The 19,592-nt window shown below is 38.0% G+C and overlaps 1 protein-coding gene across 1 annotated transcript in view; it reads left to right on the plus strand.

Annotated features, from left to right (window-relative positions):
• LOC137277761 (focadhesin-like) overlaps nucleotides 1-19,592 on the plus strand; it is a 482,967-nt gene that overhangs the window by 389,581 nt on the left and 73,794 nt on the right. The window lies entirely within an intron of this gene.

Raw genomic sequence — 19,592 nt, forward strand, 5'->3', positions numbered from 1 at the left:
TCTGACAAGTCACCGCTGACTTCCTCCGGTACTTGAAACTTTGTAAAAAACACAATGTTGACCATTCAATTGTTAAAAATGACTTCAGTGAGTCAATAACGCGGGTCTCGGAGTCCATGGATTATGAGACTTAATCTGTTCATGATTGCTCAGAATAATTTCACAGTTAGCACGAAAAACAGACCCTTACGAATGTGGTAAGCGGAAGTTGAACATGCATGGAATGAGGTAATGCTATTCTCTCACAGTGCCTCCGTTGCTTCTGTCAACTGTCTTAATGAATAAAATTGGGATTGTATATAATCAAATAAAATGTGGTTTATGACACCATACGTCCTTGGATGACTGTGTTTTACTGCAGTATAGTGCGATGTGTTGCATCACAGCAAACATTGTAAGTACTCGTCGTAATTCGACTGATACCATGTCTTGTCTTTCATAAGTTACTACTACTATGTTGGTATGATTATTATTGAGAAAAATCCCAGCACGTTTTAAGCATCCGAAACACAATGGATATGTACGACAAACACTGTTGGTTGTAATGCACACTGAATTTCACTAGTTTTATGTAATTTATCAGAGCACAACAGCTGATTTGTTGAAGAGCTATTTTTGATTTCATGAAGGGGTGTGATCGCAGTTCAACTATTTTTTATGGGAGCCACTGATTACCCTGCAGTTTAACCGAATCAATGGTATCGCGAAGCATGTTTTTGCAAGGGATGACTGTATTTGTTTCTAGTTAAAGATGAGAAAGAATAGACAGATAAGTGAGAGGCAAAAACTTTTATTTTTTCGAGTTAAAAGATCATCGGAAAGGAAGGGACAGTTAAGGGGGACATAATGCTTGTATTTGTTTCTAGTTAAAGATGAGAAAGAAGAGACAAATAAGTGGGAGGTAAAACTTGTATTAGTTGCTGGTTAAAGATGAGGAAGAAGAGACAGAAAAGAGGGAGGTAAAACTCGTATTAGTTGCTGGGTAAAGATGAGGAAGAAGTGACAAATAAGTGGGAGGTAAAACTTGTATTTTTTGAGGGTGAAGATGAGGAAGAAGAGACAAATAAGTGGGAGGTAAAACTTGTATTTGTTGAGGGTAAAGATGAGGAAGAAGAGACAGACAGGAGATGGATGGAACATATGGGAGATATTAGGGAAGCAGATGTATCTCTGTTTCTTTCTAGCATAATGTTTTTATTGTGATAATGTCAAGACATGACCCATTGTTTTGTATTTCCACTGTTCTGTTGTTCTCTAGGGAGGGTACAGCAAGTATTCTAACTAATAACATCCTGTACGAGTAATAACAGTTTGGCTAACCTAGTTAATAACATATCTCACTAGCAGTGCATTTCTTTTTACCATTGTTGAACATGGTTTGAAAGTTATCTGCAATTATCTAATGTCAGTGGTGTGAAATTGTTTGGGTTTTTTCTGTATCTTTTTTTCTCCAGTCTCCTGTTGTGTTACTTCACCCATCTCCGGAGTTTAAGAAAACCCTAAGTTAATAAATCGTCAGTAGGTACTGAACCATATATTTCAAGGTTGATAATGTCAGACATTCATGAGCAGTCATTAAGAGTCAGTCATCTGTCACCTTGACATTTCTGTAGAATAGTCACCAATCTCATGCTACTATAGCATTTAAGCTGCAAATGTCCTTTTTCGCAAGAATATAAATTTTCTGTAAATTCCTGTCATTTGTGATAACCCATTGGTTGACATTTTGAAATACCTAGCCTGGAGGACAAGATGATAAGAAAGTGCATACATGAACACCTTCATCAGCTGGTCCAATTCTTCCACTCTGCTTTCCTGACGACTGAATCTCCCAGTTGGATGATTATGTCCGGTAGCGATTGGTTGGAGTGAAATAACTATTGAGGACATGTGAACTACTGATATATGAAGGCATCAAAGACTCCTGTCTCCACTTGTCATTTGAAGATTTACAGGTTTTCTCTTTCTTTTGTTTCCAAATGTACTTCACTGGCTATTCGTTTCAGATAAGACTGAGAAAGGCCATGAGGAAAGACATTTACAGAGATGTATTCAGGGAGGTACTGTAAATCAGGAAACTTTTGCATCATGATATTTTTGCGAGTGGCGACCATCAGACGTTTTTACGTCCTGATATTTTTACGACTTGCCTAATTCCCAAAACATTGTTTAGTTTGACAGTTTCAAAGCTTACTTGCATCTGAAAGTTTTATCTGAAGTAAATCCAATCACATATTAAAGTTTGCCGCTAATCTTAAACACCATTCAGTGGAGTTGTAACTTCCACATGTATGCAGTCAGTGATGTTTTCCTAAAAACAACACTAGCTGCATAGGCCAGATAAGCTTAAACCAGTTCAAAGGGTTTAAATTAAACTGTAATGATTCTAATAAACTCTAATAAATTGGCACTAAAGAAGGACCAGTTTAGTCAGTGTCGGCGAAGCTGTTGATCTCCAGATAAGTGTCATGAAACCTATTCATGCCCACTGGATTGTCTCAGCCTTTCAAACAGTCTCTAAGAAATGTGTGTTGCGTGGCTGGCCCCTTCTGGACTATCGGACGTACTGATTGAGTGACTTTTGTTCAGGTGTCCATTGTTTGACATGTGACATGTGAGTATGAGTAATGCTAATAATTAGTCATTCTTTGCGTTGTTGTCATTGCTTAATATATGTATTGTGTAGATCTATTGTTAATTATATGAACTGGTGAATAATAAAGCGAAGATAGGACAGGTTGTTTGTTGATTATTCATTGCATTCTACCAGCAAATTGCGTCATGATATTTTTGTGAGCTCAAGTCATTTGCAATTTTCGCAAAAATATCATGCTTGCAAAAATTTAATGATTTACAGTAATTTGTATAAATTCTGATATTACATGCTAGGTAGTTCAGTGCATGTCTTCAGGCCGGTAATGGTACAAGTAGAAAATAGTTATATACCTGAACTTTAATTGTGGTTATCAAAGGTTACATGGAACATAAAACACAAGTTTACACATTCTGATACCTTCTCGTATGTACTTACCCAAACAAATCATCAAAAATGCCAATTCAGCCTGTAAAGTTGAAAAAAATGCGATGAAAAAATGCCCATGAAATCAGAGTTCAGGCGAATCACTGATTTTCCCCCAGTGCTGGAGAAAAAGGTGGTTTCGACAGTGCTTATAGTGCATGCACAGTGAATAGGTTCGCAGAGCTTGAAACAGTATGCCTGCCCCGAGTATGACATCGTGAGCAGTAGTTTAATCCTGGTTGTGTACACAAAAAAGTAAATAATCTACACGTTACATAAAAAAAAAAAAACATGTTGATTGTGATAAGCAGACTCTGTCATAGAGAAAACTCAATGTCTGGTTTATTCACTTTTATATGTCTGCCTGCCTGTCTGCTAATGACAATATGCAATGCACAACTTCAATCACTGACCACATCCAATGTGAAATTAATGACTATCAGGCTTATACGCCATAAACAAAGAGCCGACTAAGCATATCGGTAAATGAACCAGTGGCCAATAAAAGTGCTTTGTTACACCTGAGTGCACACAACGGCACTGACTGGGTTCGGTATCGCGGCTGCTTCATTTCAAGGGAGGTGAACCCAAGCACAAAATATTGCACTTTCAATTTGCGATTATACGCTTATAATTCTGTTTATTTTATTTATTCTTTTCTTAATCAACCATGCATTTTATATATCATGAATAAGTGATAACTGTGTTTTAATTATTCTGTATTTTTGGGTTGCATGTGACCTTTGACAATTATATACCACCTCTGGCCCAAGTGATCTTCAAATCCTACCCTTGAAGGCCCGGGTTAGAATATTGGCTCTCAGTAACCCATGCTTGTCGTAAGTAGTCTGTCATACAGACCTGAAGTATATATATCCTAGAAAGCCTTCACAAGTCTAGAAAATGTGGCAAGTCTAGATTTCCTTAGCTTTTTAAAATGAAGAAAGTCTCAGGGCTCCATTTCATTGTAGTATTTTTTTCACTATGAATGTTTTTTCAGTAAAATATGTTCATTTCAGAGACTAGCTGTTAGTCTACGAAAGAAGCAACTAATGGGATCAGGTGTTCAGGCTGCCTGACATGCTTAATACATGTCATCGGTTCCCAGTTGTGCAGATCAAGGCTCATGCTGTTGACTGGTTGATTGCCTGGTCCAGGTTCAGTTGTTTACAGACTGTCGCCATACAGCTGGAATATTGCTGAGTGCGCCATAAATCTAAACTCACTCTTCATATCCTCCAGAATGTCCTTGTTTAGTTCAACTTGGGAGTGGTTCCAGGAAGTCAGTTCAGTTGCTATATTGACTGTTTTAAACAAGGCTGAGGGAGTCAATGTTGCATTTGCTGCTGTTGTTACTGCTGGCATATTGCTGAACTGAAGTAAAGTTGCTCCTGGGCACATTGAATATCAATTTCACATTTAATGTTAATGTATTCTCAGCTGCCTGAGGAGTATACAACTGAAGCCTCTGAGATGTTAGTTAGCAGTTACATTACTATCTCATCCTTCTGGGTACCCATTCAGTGCTTGATGACATAGTTTGACCTAAGTCGCTGCCCTTAAGAAACTTCATACATTACAGCGGCAGAACTGCAGCCTGATAAATGCTCAGGAAATTCAGGGGTGCGACAAATTGTTTGGAAGACACTTGGCAAGATACCATTATTTGATTGCCCAAAATGAAAAGAGACTCGTCCCCTGCATTGGGAGATGGAATTTTTTAACTCCTGAGATGTAGTCACCCATCTATCCTGTCTCATCAACCAATGTTGTAAAAACATATTTGTGATGTGCATCGAAAACAAGGACACTTACCCGTGCCACAAGAGACTGGGTTTATATCCAGGATCAATTATGACTAAATGAATACACAATACCATTTAGAAAGTGGTCAAAAGCATAACATGTTGTGAATTACCAGATTCACTGTGAGTTTTCTGCTCACAGTGTGAGCTCTCAAAGTTGTTGCACCTAATGCACTGTTGGAGTGTAGTCAGTGCCAACTCATTCTTCTTCAATCTGAAATGTTTTTCAGTCTGGATGAATCTTTAATTTTAGCGCCATGTCTAAGGGCAAATTCATTATAACTAGGTATAGATTTCACATATATTCCATGATTTCAGTCTGAATGGGACCTCATTTCTAAATATGAACAAAATTGTTATAATTGAGGCCAGAGGTGGTGTGATATATCTCTTTTCTGTATATTCCATTACACAGCAAAGACCTTCGGGAGCTTCACCAGTGATGTTGTCAAGTGATTGATTGTGATATGCAATCATTTCATCCATCCAGGTAATCATGAAAAAGAACAGTCAACAATCTGAAGGTTAATGAATTTTGCGCGTAATCAAATCATTAAGTAATCAATCTGATAACACCAATTTCATCATTGCCTATCTTTTAATTTCATCTAATGTTTGTTTGACATAGTGAAGATAATAGACACATATTGATTTTGTTAGTGTGCACGAGATGCGGTTATGTAGTTTTTAAATAAACCTTGCCATCCAAAGTCAATTTTCATAAAATGAAATATTGCAGAATGCTGAGATGGGCGAAGGAAATGAATCTTGGAAGTTAATGTCTGGTGTTATGGAAGTCATGAGGCATGTAAGATGTAACACTTCCAAGCTCTGTTGTAGGGGAACTATGTGTGGTAGTTTCTTGAAATACATCGTTCATCATTGTGTGCACCCTTTAGGAATTATGTCCATGACGCTCTCTAAGAAATCACGGTTTTAAATAGTCCCTGCTTTGAGGATGGTAAGATCCCTGCAGACAGACGTTGATAATTAGTTGTCATGTGGCTAGCATCAAAAACATTTAACTCTACCATCAAATGTAGGTTTTTCTCACTTGGTGTTTGGATTGAATCATCGAGAGACATTTGACTGTGGTAGCTTACATTGCAGACCATTGAACTTCAGCTTCAGATGTAGTTGGAGGACAGTTTGAAAAGTCTGTGAAATATAACTGCAGTGAATGGGCTTTCTGCTGAAGTCAGCAGTTTTTACCTTTTATTATCTCTGCAATGCGATTTGTTGGGGTATTATTTTGAACTCCTTTCGTTAAACCATCCATGCACATTTGTCTTCTCTGAAGCAGAACATAAAAAAACATTCAATATTTCTTCCCCAAACTAAAGACAGGTTTGGTGGTGAACTGTTGCCTTTTGGCAGTGTTAGACATGGGAATAAAATACTCTTTTGCATTTCCATGGCAGCAAGTTCAATGTTGAAATTGGTGGTTGTGCTCTTTCCTGAACTTTAAAACCGTTCAATCTCACTTCAAGAAACTGAGCACATAGATAGGTATGGTGGTGAGCTGGAGCCTCTTGGTAGTTTTGCATTTCTGACAAAATATTTTTGGCATTTCTATATGGCAACAGTTGTGACTTTGACTGAAATTGGTGTTAGTGCTCTTTTCCAGAGCAGAACTTTAAAACCTTTAAATATTCTGCTTCCACTTTGTGTGTATTCGAGAACCTGATGCCATAAATTAACAGTATCACTGTTTACAGAATAAACATCAATGAGGTACATCAAACCGTGGAAGAACTCAGGCAGTCTGTTAGTCTGTCGCACAGACCCTGAAGTATATATATCCAAGAAAGCCCACGCAAAACTGGAAAAAGTGGCAAGTCTAGATTTCCATAGCTTCAGGAAATGAAGAAAGTCTCAGGGCTCCATTTCATTAGATTATTTTTTTTCACTATGAACGTTTTTTCAGTAAAATATGTTCATTTCAGAGACTAGCTGTTAGTCTAGCAGTCTGTTATTGATATGACCAGTGGAGGTGTGGGATAGAATAGGCTTCCAGCAACCCATGCTCGCCATAAAAGGCAACTATGCTTGTCATAAGAGGCAGCTAATGGGATCAGACTCGCTGACTTGGTTGCCACTTGACATCGGTTCCCAATTGCGCAGATCGATGCTCATGTTGTTGATCACTGGATTGTCACAACTCACAACTCATAGTCACAACTCGTTGACACATTAAATAAGACTATTGCAATGGATATTGATGACTTTGTCTTCTTGATAAAAGAGTGTTGTAACAGTGTTGATCACATTTCAGTATGTTTTGTGTACGTTGACAGGTCCACTGTGACTTTTCCAAAGTTTGTCACAAACCCCAAACGATGACCATTTAAGGAATATGAAGGAAGCCAGGCTACCTATTCTCGAAACGTTCGTACCCCTACGAACTTCTTAAGCCCATTCTTAACACATTGACTACGATCAAAGTTAAAAATTCTTAGGGCTGCAAACGTTTTGAGAATAAGGGCCCAGCTCTCATTTTGAGACAACTATTAGTTCAACACATCAGTGTTAAACTGTGTTTGAGTGTATCTAATGATATTTCAGGGTATGTTGTCCAGAGTATGTCCATTGCAAACTTTTTATAGTTTGTTGAAATGTGAAGCTTGTACGGAAGCTGAATCTTTTCCTTGATAATCCAATGAAGTTGAGAGTGTTACAGGTGGACTTCAGCAATGTACTTCAAGAAAATATTGCATTTACAAACCTAAAATATTTGGTGAACTGACAAAATCATAAGATCTACCACAAAAAAAGACTGGAGCGTTCCAGGGTATTTTGAAAATAAATTCTCTGGGAAAGGTGCTCACTTGTTTTGAGAAATTCACAGTAATAGTTCACAAGATGTTTGTGGGCAGTGGGTTTCATCATACTGAAGACCCAGGTTTGATCCCCGCTAGGGTACAATGTTTGAAGCCCATTTCTGGGATCCCCTGCTGTGATATTGCTGGAATGTTGCTACGAGTGATGTCAAAATCAATGACATGACAATCATAGTCTTGGCAAGCTTTTGCGGGTTACCTATACTCATGCTGTTTTCAGACTTTATCGTTGACTCAGCTTTTGGCGAAGATTTCTTATGGATTGGGAAAGGTTGATCATTACAATTTGGGAAATAGCTAATTTGACCAAGCATGTTTTTTAACTTGACTTGTCTTTGACTATTTGTTTTGTTCAGATGGGGTTTTATTTGTTCAGGTTTTTTTAATCATCTGACGAAACACGTGTCTGCTCTTGCTACCTTGGATACAAAGACTCTGGTTCTTGGGGGTTGCATAATCAGCAAGGTTCTGCATCTCTTAAATTTCATGCAACATTTTCCTTCGACATCCCTCCCTCTTGGTGACTGACATGTCTCCATGTCTCCTATTAATGGTACAAGATTTATAACCCCTCATAGATGAACTTTAAAAAACATTGAAAATAATTATCCTAATTTGAGAGATTTGCCAGATATTGAACCAGTGTAGTTTGTAGTGATATCGACCCTTTTTGCATGAAGAACTGGGGCCTGGCTCTCAAGCTGTGGAGTACCTGATCACTGGGGTAACCTCACCCCTGTCACACTGTTCCACATTTATTCTCATTTAGATTATTTTATGTCTCTCATGAGATCTGCAGGAATGTTCAGAAGGCTCATGAGCTAATAATCTATTATCTACCAAATTTGCATTTATAACCTAATTAGGACCTGAGTCCAACCATGTGCAATGGAGGAAGTTCAAATTTGCTTCTGATGATAGCTTTTCTTTAGAATTCATTGATTTATGAAAGAAATGTAATTATACCAGTAGGGGTATCTCGGCTTCTGGAAAGTAGAAAAGTTGAATATGTGAAATTATTACTGCACAGTTGTCAGCCCACCTGAGGTAGTATAGTAGTCAGAGCCTGGGTTAAGAAATGTGTGTGATGCCCATTACTGGCCATCCCTCCATGATATTGCTGTAACACCAACTCAACATATCTCACTCAGTGTCTCTCACTTACTTAACATGACTCTATCACTGCAGCATCATGCACTCACTCGTAATCTTGTACATGAAAGCACAAGTGTTCCTTTGTTCTTTTCAAGGTTTCTTCACAAGGTATATGTTGCACTGTGAGTGAGATTCTGGAAATAAATGAAGGTACACTTGTACTTTCATGTGTTTCCTTATTCGTTTCTACTGGTATATAACTGATTTTTCCTTATCCTGACTCATGCTTATTATGCTTATCTCCTCCCTGTATGCAAAGATAGTGAAACGAACATACAATACACTCACCTAACGGAAGCTTCCTTTCCTAGTAACATGACCAACCATGCTTGTCACTCTCTCCTTTGTCGCACGATGAGGACAGTTGAAGGCACTTTTGGTCACAATACAGCGATAAGTTTTATTTATATTTTGGTCCTGTAAACTAAATTGTGTTGTGTTCAGTTTTTGGATCGTAATTATTATGGCCGTGATGTATAATTATTGTTAAGATGTATAAATTTTCTTGTGTTTTGGAGACATTTTCTTCAATTTACACTTGGTCTTACTTCATGAAATCGTGCTCCCAGTGTAACTTACGTCTGTCGGCGGTTGATCTGCATATATTATGTCCTTTGTGCAAACCTATTTGTTCTTCCACCGTTTGCTTTGAACTTTGCAAGAATTTATCTGATTCAGAATTTGCATTATATTAATATCCTGTTCAAAGGCGTGCTAACGACTAACAACGTAGGCTCTCACAAGTCATGTCTAAATCAGTTGATTTTGCATCTGGTAACCATATGTTGATCACAGCTGACAGTCATGATTTTAGTGATCAGCCAGACGTACCAGGCGCATGGTCGACATACCAGCAAGACTTCGTCTAGATCACAGAAAGGGACATAATTAGAATCTGGATCATCTCAACCTAAGAAGTTGAAGACACATCGCCATTGTCTAAGACTAAGCTTTCAACTACTAGATCAGAGCCGAAACTACACTCTACGACATTGACAAAGTCCTTCAGCGATGAGACCATCCCTCCTGACGAAGGTCACATCTATGACAAACCACCACCACTACTTCCTGAGGCACAGATCATCAACACTCATGATCAACATTTAGTATCTGCTACACCGTCATCAACTACGTTGACAGCAACACTGCAACCTTCAGAGAGTCTACTTTCTATGCAGACTTCAGCAACATCTACACTCAACACATCAGATACTTCTGTGGATTAACCGCCGCTGCATGCACCGCAGTCACTGGACATCAGACCTTTCATGCAACCATTCACCGCTCACATGGTGAACCTGATGTGCTGCTGTTTTGTAGAGGAATGGAAACGCCAGTCAGGAGCTACAACTACAGTCACCCAACATGCCGGTTCATCACCTGCATTGGGTCCATCAGATGAAAAGGAGGCATCATATGCACATTCCTGTTCATAGAAATCATCTCCATTGGCTGTATCATCTTTTACGCTCCATCCATTGACTTGCTGAGTGCTTGCTCTCATAGATCCCTCTAACGCCACAAGCATTCACTGTCTACGTCCTCAGTTCCATGGAGATGCCATCATCCTTCGTTTTCTTCATCAGATGTGGATTCACACAGGCATGTGGAAAGGCATTCATGGAATGGCAGTCGTTCCAGGGATACTCATAGATGGGAGGATCACAATGACGTTTGCTGCATGGACATCGTTCCCCACTCACGAATACAGTAAAGTTCACTTGTAACGTACACGCTTACAACGAATTGCTGGTTACAACGAACAAATTCAGAAGTCCCGACTGCTTTCCCATATGTTGTTATGAATTATCTACTGTATACACCGAACACTGATTAGTACGAATTATCTGTTACAACGAACAAATTGATGGGCCCTCTGTGCTATTTCACGCGTTAATTTGACGTGTTTATAACGAACAGCTGATCCGAATCTCACGTGTCACCAATTAGCTTGTGAAAACAAACAGACTTCCTCACAGGGGATCAAGGGGATAATAAAATAAACTTACCTGTGAAATGTTATCATTTATTTAATCTTGTGAATCTTGTTGACATTGTCAAGGCATAAATAGCAATCTGTGAAGTCTTTCTTTCAAGTCAGCATGGAAGGGCTTGTCATGGAAACGTAAAGCTCTAGATCTTGACACAAAATACCAAATCATCCAAGCTGTAGATGCAGGCGGTAAATCCAAGACTGACATGACAGCAGACTTGGACATACAGATTTCAAGGCCAATCAGTCATGGTTAGAGAGATTTAAGAAGCGACGAGGGATATGTTCAGCCATGACACATGGAGAAAGCTTGTTTGTTGACGGCAAGTCAGTTGATGATTGGCTGACGTCACAGAAGCACAAAATTACCGATTTTGTTAAAGATGCAGAATAAAATACAGGATCGATGATGAAGTGAATGATCCATGACAATTATATGTTTGTTGGTTTTGTCTTATTTTATTTTCTCTGTGAACATGATCTTGTCTCAAACCACTGGCGTGGTGACGATTCTTGCTTAATTTCCGAATATTCACAAACATTCCCGAATCGCTTAGAACGAACTTCGTTTACAACGAACTGAAAACAACAGTCCCTTTGAGTTCGTTATAAATGAATATTACTGTACATTCACGGAAGGACAGAGAGGTGTTCAATGGACAGAGTTAAACATCATCAGTTTCCATCATCTTCTGTCATGGATTACACACAGACTGGACTCTGTTGAAGGACTCCAGTGAAGCTCATACCCATAGGAGGAGTAATGAGGACATCGACACATTGACGTTTCTTCCGATTGCACTGATATCTACAATCCTGGAAACTTTGTCAACAGCCTTTCAGACAGCAACTAAGCTCCCGCAACAACACAGTCCGGACTTCAGTGCTTGTTGATTCCTTCTACATCACATGGAGCCTTTCATGAAATACAACCACTTCTTTGGACTCATCTCTAAGTTCACCAACCTGGTGAGAAGAAAAAAGCATGATCTTCTCTGCACTCACCGCTCAGAAGAAAGATCAACAATTCAACTCGGAGCATCTAGCCTCTTCGTCTGTGGGATTGAATTTACTATGCTGGCAAGCATTATTATAAAAGTCATGTTGGGGCGACAGCTTTACTAAACCCTTGTATTGGCTCCCTTTGTAAGCATTTATCATATTCAACGGCAGAATTGAGGATGTCACTAAAATTCTCACACACTGCTACAACTCTGCTGACCTTTCAATTCTTTGACATCGTCAACGACTTGAAGCTACACATTAGGGCATGTCGCATCTCCAATGATACAAATGCTGCATCTAGAGACATTTCGACATTCGGATCTCAGCAAATAGACCAGCAAAATGATACCAACATTTATATCTCCAAAAGATGCTCCCAGCATTTCATGGAAAGGGCTGAATGCTTATGCGTTCCACCCTCCAGTACTACTATTGAAAGTCATCGGAAAGATTAAACACACGACACTGATACAACTGATTTTGGTCGCGCCTTACTGGCCAGCAGTGGATTGGTTCCCAGTACTCATCGAGGAACTAGGATAACCAACATTGCAACTACCAGAGTGGAAGAAACTAAACATCCATCCACACACCAAACAAGCACATGGCAATCTGACATTGTTCCAACTTCATGTTTGGATTGTATCGCGGCCTGCTTAAAGCATTGAGGATATTCTACTAGAGTGGTGAAGGCAGTCACCTTAGCTCTATGTAGATCTACCTGCCGATTATATGATGATAAGTGGATGCGGTTTGAAAGATACACCAGAAAGAAAGGCTTCACTGTAAGCAAGGCCACACATCCTCAAGTAGCAGACTACTTACGTCATCTACAACATACCAGAGGACTGAAAGCTTTTACACTCTCGACATACTTGGCGGCACTCAGCTTTGTTATCACCATGAAAATCAAGCTGACTAAAGCAACTGAACTACTCACCTTATTATGATGGTTTAAGTTATAAGACCAAAAGTGCTGATTTATGATGTTCATGCTGTTGATCACTGGATTGTCTTGACCAGACTTGATTGGGCATTGTCTTGTTCAGACTGACACCATATCACTTGAATATTGCTGAGTGCAGCATTAAACAATAAATCAGTGAATATAGCATGCAGTCATGCAGTCCTCAACAGGCCATTTTAAGAGTCAAACTTTCTTTGCTTGTCAGCTGTAAACATAGCCCAACTCCAAGGCTATACTGAACACTAAGACCATGTGTGCATAGTACTTTTGTCCATTACAGGGGCAAGTCTAGATAAGGGGACAGTATTGGAAGCCAGTCTGTAAGCATAGTACTTTTGTCCATTATAGGGGCAAGTCTAGATAAGGGGACAGTATCGGAAGCCAGTCTGTAAGCATAGTACTTTTGTCCATTATAGGGGCAAGTCTAGATAAGGGGACAGTATCGGAAGCCAGTCTGTAAGCATAGTACTTTTGTCCATTATAGGTGCAAGTCTAGATAAGGGAACAGTATCGGAAGCCAGTCTGTAAGCATAGTACTTTTGTCCATTATAGGGGCAAGTCTAGATAAGGGGACAGTATCGGAAGCCAGTCTGTAAGCATAGTACTTTTGTCCATTATAGGGGCAAGTCTAGATAAGGGAATAGTATTGGAAGCCAGTCTGTAAGCATAGTACTTTTGTCCATTATAGGGGCAAGTCTAGATAAGGGGACAGTATTGAAAGCCAGTCTGTATGTATATTTTTCTAGAAATTTTCAATTTGATTATACCATTAGAAAATGTAGGGGATATTCCATTTTGCAATCAAACTACCAGCCAAAACCAATACATATAAGAAAAAATCATATATATCCATACAGATGAAACATTTCACATAATTTGTCTTCGTCATCTGTTTCCACCTTGGCTTCATCATTTGCATTTTATCAATCTTGTGAATTTGATATCCCTACTTTTTTTTCAATTGTATGTTACCAAATAGACTTGTGCAAGTCTACTGTAATCACTGCACTACATTTTTTGTTGAGGTTAAATACACAGCTTATAATGTCAGTTCATTCATTATGTAAAGTTGTTCTCACACCAAGAATTTTTCGTAAGTTTAAAGGATGTGAAATGTGTACTTGTAGTCAAACTTTCTCTGGGTTTTTCCAAACTGCAACAAGAAGCAATCTTGTAATGATGCAGTTAGCGCCTACTTGGCAACTGGTGGACATGTAATTATATCCAAAGAGACACCCACCATTTGTCATGAGATACACTTTACCATCCTCAGGTCTTCATTCATCAGGTTAATTGGTACCTTGGGTTTTGTTTCTGTACATAAGAAACTGAAGGACTGAGGGGATAATTTTCTAGTTTTTCCAAATTGCTATGTCACAGTCATCAGTGACATGAGCTCCTGCATGAAAACCTAGACTTAAAATTCCTGCCCTCAATATCCTCCCTTAAAATAACAACAGGTATTATACTCTTGTTTTCTAGATGAAAAAAATACATTGTAACACTGCCCCTTTGAAAACTGGCTATTGAAACTGTTAGAAAATCAATATAAACTACTTATTAAGGTATGTTTCAGTCATATTCATTCAATTTTCACACACAACATGTTTTATTTTTTTCTATTGATTAATTGATTAAAAATTGAAAAGGTTATAGTGCTGTGGGACAAGTCTGAATTCCAATCTTGTAGTTTTTCTTTCCAAGAATTTAAATAGTTCCAATAAGCTTTGAAGTTGCTGCATCAGTGTTTTAGGAAACATGTTACCGTTTGATTCATAGCAACACATATAGACACAATTTGCAGCAAAGAGAACGCAGTGATGAATTGACTTCTCATCTTTTCCTCGGCAGCAGCGATGGCATCATCCACCGTTGCAGATGTAATTGATCTACAGGTTAAAGGGGACCCATCTTCAGTCTGCCCATTCCTGTGTTGTAACAGCAGTAATGCCTCCTGCTCCATCACACAATCGTTATGATAACACAAGAACCGCTGGCCAACCAAATAGTGTCACATTCAAGATTTAATTGAGATCTTCCACGGATAAGTATCTCGGAAACAGGATCATATTGGCCCTGATTAGCATGGTTTCAGTACCAAGGTTTGGCTGTGGACATCAGATGGTTGGTAATATGGACATTAGCTTCAATTCATGGATTCTTTGATGTCCTGTCATTTTCCATCTGTTAAAGTATGGATTTTTTTGGTGGAATATAAACTCTGTCTCCTGTATTTAACATCAAGAGAATTTCTGATTTAGATTCAAGTATGCGTCTGGCAATTATATTTTATCTCTTCATGATGATCCTGTGACTGGCTCTGGTTGGAGTTATCGTTTGTTAATAAGTATTTCTATTACATGTTGTTTCCTGTCATCAATGTTCAGAACAAAGAAACTGTCTGATTAGGCTGTATCCCAGAAAATGCATTTTCATGATTAATTTCTTTTGAGTCTGATTGGGTAAATAATTTATATATATTTTTAAGTAAAACTTCCATGCTTGTTTTTTTTTTGCTGCATGCACATAAGTACTAACCATTATGGAAAAACTGCCTGCATTTCCATCCAGACTGTATTAGATGAAATAACCTCAGTGTATATATTTCAGCGTTCCTTTGAGGATCTTATTGTCCAATCAGTTGGAAGCTTTTAGGAAAGGTCAGACATATTCTTTTGGTAATAATAGTTTCCAGCCTCATCTCCCAGTTTCTACCATCAGGGAAGCCGGTGCACATTCAGTTGCTGTTCAAAATGTGGAGTCATCATTGCTTGAAAACATAACTAATTTCTTAAAAGCTGTGAATTTTTGTAACTATATCTTCCTGAAACAAAGTTGTTCTTTCGCAAAGTCCTAAGTACATTCCTCTCTTGCCATTTTACGCCTATATTTCTGTGCTAAATATGAGCTGACTGTCTCACATTTCAAGATTTCCAGCAGAGAACATGTTACGAAATCATAATTTTTTCCATTATGGCCTTACCATCACCATTTGAGCTGGAATTATTTTAAAAATTATATAAAGGGAGAGGCATGGGTAGGAGAGGAGGGGACATTGGTAAATATTGGCAAAAAAGACCATTTCTAAGATGTGTATACCTGTGAAGGTCCCGGGGTAGAATAGGCCTTTTACAACCCATTAAAAGGCGACTATGCTTTTCGTAAGAGGTGACAAACGGGATCAGGTGGTCAGACTCGCTGACTTGGTTGGCACATGTCATCAGTTCCCAATTGTGCAGATCGGTGCTCATGTTGTTGATCACTGAATTGTCTGGTCCACACTTGATTATTTACTGGCTGCTGCCATATAGCTGGAATATCGCTGAGTGCGGCGTAAAACTAAACTCGCTCTAAGATGTGTAAGGAGTGCTTTTCAGTTTATGTATAATATATGATTCAGGAAACTAGTTGAGCAGTTCATCTGTTCGCTTGAGAAAGAAAAAGTGTACTTCTGGAGACGAAAATATATTTGGTTAAAGGACACAAGAGAATCAGGACAATTTGGTCGTGGGCAGTAGTTATTGAAAGTACAGCTCTGCCAGAGTGAATGCATAACCAGATAGACCAGATAATTTCAGGAACCATTGTGACATAACTCATCCTGGATGGTTGGGCAAGCAGGTATTTCAAAGGCTGTTTGATTTTTTCAGGAGCAATCCTGAAGATGCTTACAGATGGCCCAAGTAGTCTATAATTGTCCAATCTGGTGGTCAGATTTCGCAACCTGGTTTATTGACATATTACCCTTACAGCTTATGATGTTGTTTATCTTATCAACCACCTGTTTGTCACATATACTTTAGGTACAATTTTCATATATTATTTGAAATATAATATTATTGAATATTGAAAAGTGAATTGTGAGGTAAACTGCATTGACATATTTTCAGCCATGTCTCCAGGTTGCTGAGAACTATTTGTCGTGGTGTTGATCATGTTTGTATCAGCATCTTCACCAGAATCCTATCTACAACATTGTTGTTTGAGAAACTGCTTCATCCATATTTATGCTCCTATATAAATCATATCTCTGTGATACACTTCAGCTTACTTCACATTAGTTCCAAATAACAAAATATTCATCTTTGAATGATAGTATTAAGGACTTGTTAAAATGTCTGCCACTAGGACTTATATTGTCTTTTCGATCCCAGTCAGAGGTTATTAATTATCCCATTTTTCAATTTCTTCTGTAAAAAAAATGTCCAGTGTGTTAAGTTAGAAAGTTTCCTATGATCTGATTCATGCTGTTTGATGGTACACTTTGAGTGAAAGCACAGTACAGGATAGTCTCTACATGAAAACGGTATAGAAAATGGATGATAGTATTATCCTTTTATGCAAATTTTATTTCAGATTGGATGCGAAAAGTTTCTCTTTGTCTAGACTCAACAAGACAGTTATCTACAAGATCTATTTGAAATTGAAACAGAGTACAATCTAAACGATCCAAGCTTTGAGAACCATTCTTTCTAAAATAATACAAAACCTTATTGATTTATGTATCCAATCAGACAATCAACTTGGCTTCACAGAGTACAAACTTGTCAAAACCAGATCCATCTTGATTCAATTGAATTTCTCTTGAACCATTCTGTACAGACTGACTTAACACGCATCAACATCAATCTGTGTTAAACACGTTACAGACAATGCAATAAAGCAAAGCTTATATTACTGAACCTATACACAACCATTTAATTATGCTTCATTGTATGTGATGGGTTGGGAAAATAATAGTTTGATTTGGAAGTCTGAAATAACAGACTATCTTGAATGTACCAAGATTTCTCCAGTGAACACTTCAATGAAATGAAAGACGATTGTTTTTGAAGAGGAGACATGGCAATGTAATGTAATTTACAACCGAAAACCATGTCTGTTTGCTCTGTTGGTAGAGTTTTGTGAGGGTGACGACATCCAGGCATCAGACTCATATCAAGGGTCTAAATCATGTTGCTGTCTTGAAAATATAAGATGCTATAATCCAAAGACTCTTAATTTTTGGGTCAAGTGTATAAGCATAGTTTACAGAATGGTATTAGTTGTCATAAAACATGATCATATGAATGACAAATAGGTTTCCTTTCTGTCAGTACTAACTAGGTTTTGACTGCCAATAATACCAGGTGTGATGGTAAGACCAAGTGTTGTCACAAGGTACTATAGTAGAGTTTGGAGGTGTGCTCTGAATCTATTAACCATGTTCACTTTCTTTGAAGATCTAGTTTAACTGCTGATGCTTCATATTAGGACACAGATGTGCTTACTGATATATATATTCTTTAGTTAAAAGTACCAAAGTTTATCTACTTTGTTAATTTTAAATGTTCTTAAATACTTTGGCTTGTCAAAAACTGGCAAGTTATAGACAGAAGAACAACAACGTTTTCAGCATTATTGAAAATACCAGGGAGGAATACATCCCCAAGGTGCCAAGTGTTTGTTAAAAATATACTTAAATAGAGACCATATCTCAATTTGTCAACTACAGTGAAAGCTGCCAAAACCAGCATCTGTTTAATCCAGCAAGTTGTCAACACCAGCAAAAAATCTAAGTCCGTTCCATGATGTGTACATTTATCATCAGCTCTACACTCTGGCACACTATCTAAAATGGATTATTTTTGCAGTCCCAATGAGTGCTGAATTATACAGTTTCCACTGTAGTTCACTAAGTTTAGACCTTGACTGTTCTATCAGCCACTGAAATATTAAGCAAGTATTGTTTGGCCATTGTTATACCATTACCATTACTGAGTGGGGCATAAAACAACATTCTCTCTACCACTTTTTTACTGCTCCTGGAAACTGAAGTGAATCTTTTGTTTTTGAAAGTTTAAAAATACTGATTATATGGCATGGGAATAAAGCATATATTTCTTGTGAAGGGATATTGCCATTTCATTTTAAGTAAGTTGTGTTTAATGTTTATTTGAACACAATTTGCTCAAAGTGTGTCAGCTTGATTTCTTTGGAATGTAACCTGGGTCATAGTTGGTTGCGGGTAAATACCATATTCACCACTAAATGAGACATCACCCCAATCAGAAATCAGATAAATTACACTTGTGACATGTTATGTTCATAGTAATCCATTCCCTGATGACAAGATGTTTATGATGGGTGGGGTAGACTTGTTGTTAAAATGTTCACTTAGATACAGAAGTGAAGCAAATTTTCTGGCCATATAGAACACTTGTGTGACATTGCTGGAATAAAAACGGAATAAAATCTCAGTCATTCACTCACTCACAATTTGGTCGTGTGGTAATTTTGGATAACCACCATATCTCAACTCTGTTAGGGGCTATGGTAATAGGAATTGTATCTGCAGTAGCAGGGGAATGTTGCAAGTCAAAGTAAGTGTGACTCAGTTTTCGGGACAAATTCAATGTGATTCAGTTTTCTGAACAAATTCAGTGTGATTCAGTTCACAGGAATAATTCAAGATGATTTATTTCACAGGAGTATTTCAATGTGATTCATTTCACATTAATCATTCAATTTAATTCAGTTAGCAGAATTCATTGTGGTTCTGTTCACAGGACTAATTCAGTGTGGTTCTGTTCATAGGACTAATTCAGTGTGGTTCTGTTCACAGGACTAATTCAGTGTGATTCAGTTTTCTGAACAAATTCAATGTGATTCAGTTCACAGGAATAATTCAAGATGATTCAATTCGCAGGAGTTATTCAATTTGAATCAGTTCACATTAATCATTCAATTTAATTCAGTCAGCAGAATTTATTCACTGTGGTTCTGTTCACAGGACTAATTCAGTGTGGTTCTGTTCATAGGACTAATT

The sequence above is a fragment of the Haliotis asinina genome, chromosome 3 (assembly GCF_037392515.1).
Source record: "Haliotis asinina isolate JCU_RB_2024 chromosome 3, JCU_Hal_asi_v2, whole genome shotgun sequence".
NCBI classification, from domain to species: domain Eukaryota; kingdom Metazoa; phylum Mollusca; class Gastropoda; order Lepetellida; family Haliotidae; genus Haliotis; species Haliotis asinina.